Below are 6,009 nucleotides of genomic sequence, written 5' to 3'. Positions count from 1 at the left end.
ACCTTGTAAATCTCAGTCAGGCAGATATAAAGTGATAATGGTGTTTTCGAATATTATATAATAAAATAGGGATAGAGATACTTATGTAATTCATTGGTAGGAATTTCAGATAAGCGAATGGAGATGCTTTTCGTTCCTCTGAACCTCTGCTTTTCTGCTATCTTCATCCAATCAGTCTTACTCCTTTCCATGGCTGGCTTTATGTGATACATCACCACTGTCAATGGCTACTTTCGGTCATCTCTCGGGAAAATGATCCAATGCCCTGTCACGGCACGGCTAATCGTCTGGAGGCATCACCCTTGTCAATGGCTTCATCTTATCCTCTCAGTGAATAATATGCTCACGCACCCTGTCACGGCACGGCTATTCATCTGTCGGTTCTCGAACATGCTGGAATAGGATTTACTATCCTTTTGCGTCTGTCACTAACGCCCTGCAATCGCGAGTTAGGAGCTCGTCACAGTCATTCAATCATTGAATCCTACTCGGAATACCACAGACAAGGTTTAGACCTTCCGGATTCTCTTGAATGCCGCCTTCATTCTAGCTTACGCCACGAAGATTCTGGTTAGGAGATCTAAGAGATATTCATTCTAGCTTAATTCATGTAGAACGGAAGTGTTTGTCAGGCACGCGTTCATAAGGGAGAAGGATGATGAGCGTCACACATAATCATCACCTTCATCACGTTCTTGGGTGCGAATGGATATCTTAGAAGCGAAATAAGAAGAATTGAATAGAAAACAGTTGTACTTTGCATTAATCTTTGAGGAACAGCAGAGCTCCACACCTTAATCTATGGAGTGTAGAAACTCTACCGTTAAAAATACATAAGTGAAGGTCCAGGCATGGCCGAGATGGCCAGCCCCCTAAAACGTGATCAAAGGATCATAAGGTAAACCAAAGATGCCTAATACAATAGTAAGAGGTCCTATTTATAATAAACTAGCTACTAGGGTTTACATGAGTAAGTATTTGATGTATAAATCCACTTCCGGGGTCCACTTGATGTGTGTTTGGGCTGAGCTTAAGTGTTCCACGTGCAGAGGCCATTTGTGGAGTTGAACGCCAGTTTTTGTGCCAATTTGGGCGTTCAACTCTGGTTTTGGATCCTTTTCTGGCGCTGGACGCCAGATTTGGGTAGAAATCTGGCGTTGAACGCCAGTTTACGTCGTCAATTCTTGGCCAAAGTATGGACTATTATATATTTCTGGAAAGCCCTGGATGTCTACTTTCCAACGCAATTGGAAGCGCGCCATTTCGAGTTCTGTAGCTACAGAAAATCCACTTTGAGTGCAGGGAGGTCAGAATCCAACAGCATCAGCAGTCCTTTTTCAATCTCTGAATCTGATTTCTGCTCAAGTCCCTCAATTTCAGCCAGAAAATACCTGAAATCACAGAAAAACATACAAACTCATAGTAACGTCCAGAAATGTGAATTTAACACAAAATCTATTAAAAACATCCCTAAAAGTAACTATATCCTACTAAAAACATACTAAAAACAATGTCAAAAAGCGTATAAATTATCCGCTCATCACAACACCAAACTTAAATTGTTGCTTGTCCCCAAGCAACTGAAAATCAAAAGAGGATAAAAAGAATAGAATATACTATAAATTCCAAACTATCAATGAAACAGAGCTTCAATCGTATGAGCGGGACTTATAGCTTTTTGCCTCTTGAATAGTTTTGGCATCTCACTTTATTCATTGAGGTTCAGAATGATTGGCATCTATAGGAACTTCAGATTTCGAATAGTGTTATTGACTCTCTTAGTTCAGTATGATGATTCTTGAACACAGCTTCTTTATGAGTCTTGGCCGTGGCCCTAAGCATTTTGTTTTCCAGTATTACCACCGGATACATAAATGCCACAGACGTATAATTGGGTGAACCTTTTCAGATTGTGACTCAGCTTTGCTAAAGTCCCCAATTAGAGGTGTCCAGGGTTCTTAAGCACACTCTTTTTTGCTTTGGACCTTGAATTTAACCGCTCAGTCTCAAGTTTTCACTTGACACCTACACGCCACAAGCACATGGTTAGGGACAGCTTGGTTTAGCCGCTTAGACCAGGATTTTATTCCTTTAGGCCCTCCTATCCACTGATGCTCAAAGCCTTGGGATCCTTTTTAATTGCCCTTGCCTTTTGGTTTTAAGGGTTATTGGCTTTTTGATCTTGCCTCTTGGTTTTAAGAGCTTTGGCTTTTTCTGCTTGCTTTTTCTTTTTCTTTCTATTTTTTTCACCTATTTTTTTTTTTTCTGCAAGCTTTGTTCTTTGCTGCTTTTTCTTGCTTCAAGAATCATTTTTATGATTTTTCAGATTATCAAATAACATGTCTCCTAGTCATCATTCTTTCAAGAGCCAACATATTTAACATTCTTAAACAACAACTTCAAAAGACATATGCACTGTTCAAGCATACATTCAGAAAACAAGAAGCATTGTCACCACATCAATATAATTAAACTAAGTTCAAGGATAAATTCGAAACTCATGTACTTCTTGTTCTTTTGAATTAAAACATTTTTCATTTAAGAGAGGTGATGGATTCATAGGACATTTATAACTTTAAGACAAAGTTACTAACTACTAATGATCATGTAATGAAGACACAAACATAGATAAGCACATAACATAGAAAACGAAAAGCAGAAGAATTAAGAACAAGGAATGAATCCACCTTAGTGATGGTGGCATTTCCTTCTTGAGGAATCAATGATGTCCTTGAGCTCTTCTATGTCTCTTCCTTGCCTTTGTTGCTCCTCCTTCAGTGCTTTTAGATCTTCTCTGATTTCATGAAGGATGATGGAGTGCTCTTGATGTTCCACCCTTAGTTGCTTTCAATAATTGTGTGGAAGAAAATGTATCCCTTGAGGTATCTCAGGGATCTCTTGATTTGCAGTCAAATGTTCTACCACTGAGCTATAGACCCTTGATGGAAGCTTTTGTCTTCCCTTTCCTCTTTCTAGAGGTTTCTCTGGCCTTAGGTGCCATCAATGGTTATGGAAAAAAACAAAAAAGCATAAAAAGCTATGCTTTTACCACATCAAACTTAGAATATTGCTCGCCCTCAAGCAAAAGAAGAAAGAATAGAAGAATAAGAAGAAGATATGGAGGAGATGGATGGGAGTGTGTATTCGGCCATATGGGTGGGATTGGGTGGGAGAGAGATGTTGAATTTTTGAAGGTAGTGGGTGTATGGATGTGAGTGGTAAATGAAAAAAAAGAAAGGATGATCATGAATGGAAAGAGAGATGATGAGGTAGGTGGGGATCCTGTGGGGCCACAGATCCTGAGGTGTCAAGGCATTTACATCCCTGCACCAATTTAGGCATGTAAAATGCCCTTGCACACAACTCTGGGCGTTCAGCGCCAGGTTGGTGCCCATTTTGGGCGTTCAACGCCCCTTTGCTGCCATTTCTGGCGTTGAACGCCAGAACCATGCTTGTTCTGGGTGTTCAGCGCTAGGATGCTCCCATTCTGGGCGTTCAGCGCCAGAACCATGCTCTGTTCTGGCGTTTGAACGCCAGACAGATGCTCCTCCAGGGTGTGATTTTTCTTCTGCTATTTTTGATTCCGTTTTCAATTTTTATATTTATTTTGTGACTCCTCATGATCATGAACCTATAAAGACACATAACTAAGAAAAATATAGTTAGATAAATAAACATTGGGTTGCCTCCCAACAAGCGCTTCTTTAATGTCAATAGCTTGACAGTGGGCTCTCATGGAGCCTCACAGATGTGCAGAGCTTTGTTGAGACTCTCCAACACCAAACTTAGAGTTTGGATATGGGAGTTCAACACCAAACTTAGAGTTTGGTTGTGGCCTCCCAACACCAAACTTAGAGTTTGACTGTGGGGGCTCTGGTTGACTCTGCTTGGAGAGAAGCTTTTTCTGCTTCCTCTCCATGGTTGCAGAGGGAGATCCTTGAGTTTTAAATACAAGGGAGTTCTCATTCCATTGAAGGAATATTTCACCTCTGTCAACATCAATCACAGCTCTTGTTGTGGCCAGGAAAGGTCTTCCTAGGATGATGGATTCATCCTCTTCCTTTCCAATATCCAGGACTATGAAATCAGCAGGGATGTAAAGGCCTTCAACCTTTACTAACACGTCCTCTACTTGTCCATAAGCCTGTTTTCTTGAGCTGTCTGCCATCTCTAATGAGATTTTAGCAGCTTGCACCCCATAGATTCCCAGTTTCTCTATTACAGAGAGGGGCATGAGGTTTATTCCTGAACCAAGGTCACACAGAGCCTTAAAGATCATGGTGCCTATGGTACAGGGTATTATGAACTTTCCAGGATCCTGTCTCTTCTGAGGCAATGTCAGTTGATCCAGATCACTTAGTTCATTGATGAACAAGGGAGGTTCAACTTCCCAAGTATCAATGCCAAATAATTTGGCATTTAGCTTCATGATTGCACCAAGAAACTTGGCAGTTTGCTCTTCAGTAACATCCTCATTCTCTTCAGAAGAGGAATACTCATCAGAGCTCATGAAGGGCATAAGGAGGTTCAATGGGATCTCTATGGTCTCTAGATGGGCCCCAGAGTCCTTTGGTTCCTCAGAGAGAAGCTCCTTATTGACCACTGGACGTCCCAGGAGGTCTTCCTCCTTGGGATTCACGTCCTCTCCTCTCCTCACAGGTTCGGCCATGGCGCTTATGTCAATGGCCTTGCACTCTCCTTTTGGATTCTCTTCTGTATTGCTTGGGAGAGTATTAGGAGGGATTTCAGTGATCCTTTTACTCAGCTGGTCCACTTGTGCTTCCAAATTTCTAATGGAAGATCTTGTTTCATTCATGAAACTTACAGTGGCCTTGGATAGATCAGAGACTAGATTTGCTAAATTAGAAGCATTTTGTTCAGTGTTCTCTGTTTGTTGCTGAGTGGATGATGGAAAAGGTTTATTATTGTTAAACCTGTTTCTTCCACCATTATTAAAGCCTTGTTGGGGCTTTTGATCCTTCCATGAGAAATTTGGATGATTTCTCCATGTTGAATTATAGGTGTTTCCATAAGGTTCACCTAAGTAATTTACCTCTGCTATTGCAGGGTTCTCAGGATCATAAGCTTCTTCTTCAGAAGATGCCTCTTGAGTACTGTTGGATGCAGCTTGCATTCCATGCAGACTCTGAGAGATCATATTGACTTGCTGAGTCAATATTTTATTCTGAGCCAATATGGCATTCAGAGTATCAACTTCAAGAACTCCCTTCTTCATAGGCGTCCCATTACTCACAGGATTCCTTTCAGAAGTGTACATGAACTGGTTATTAGCAACCATGTCAATGAGTTCTTGAGCTTCTGCAGGCGTTTTCTTTAGGTGAATGGATCCACCTGCAGAAGTGTCCAGTGACATCTTTGATAGCTCAGATAAACCATCATAGAATATATCCAGGATGGTCCATTCTGAAAGCATGTCAGAAGGACACTTTTTTATCAACTGTTTGTATCTTTCCCAAGCTTCATAGAGGGATTCACTTTCTTTCTGTCTGAAGGTTTGAACATCAGCTCTAAGCTTGCTCAGCTTTTGAGGAGGAAAGTACTTGGCTAAGAAAGCCGTGACCAGCTTATCCCAAGAGTTCAGGCTGTCTTTGGGTTGAGAATCCAACCATAATCTAGCTCTGTCTCTTACAGCAAAAGGGAAAAGCATGAGCCTGTAGACTTCAGGATCTACTCCATTAGTCTTAACAGTATCACATATCTGCAAGAATTCAGTTAAGAACTGAAAGGGATCTTCAGATGGAAGTCCATGAAACTTGCAGTTCTGCTGCATCAGAGAAACTAATTGAGGTTTCAGCTCAAAGTTGTTTGCTCCAATGGCAGGAATGGAGATGCTTCTTCCATGTAAATTGGAATTAGGTGCAGTGAAGGCACCAAGCATCTTCCTTATATTATTATTATTTTCGGCTGCCATCTCCTTTTCCTGTTCGAAAATTTCTGAAAGGTTATCTCTGGATTGTTGTATTTTAGCTTCTCTTAATTTTTTCTTCA

General features: G+C 40.9%; 1 non-coding gene across 1 annotated transcript; it reads left to right on the top strand.

The window, feature by feature from the left end:
* Nucleotides 1–5,428: 5,428 nt before the first annotated feature.
* Nucleotides 5,429–5,536, top strand: LOC112788317 (small nucleolar RNA R71). The gene has a single exon (XR_003195685.1). It is a non-coding gene; the product is annotated as a small nucleolar RNA R71 (small nucleolar RNA).
* The last annotated feature ends 473 nt before the right edge of the window (nucleotides 5,537–6,009 follow it).

The sequence above is a fragment of the Arachis hypogaea genome, chromosome 20 (assembly GCF_003086295.3).
Source record: "Arachis hypogaea cultivar Tifrunner chromosome 20, arahy.Tifrunner.gnm2.J5K5, whole genome shotgun sequence".
Lineage (NCBI taxonomy): Eukaryota > Viridiplantae > Streptophyta > Magnoliopsida > Fabales > Fabaceae > Arachis > Arachis hypogaea.
The sequence above is the reverse complement of the archived record's forward strand: the minus strand, read 5'-3'. Positions and strand labels throughout refer to the sequence as shown.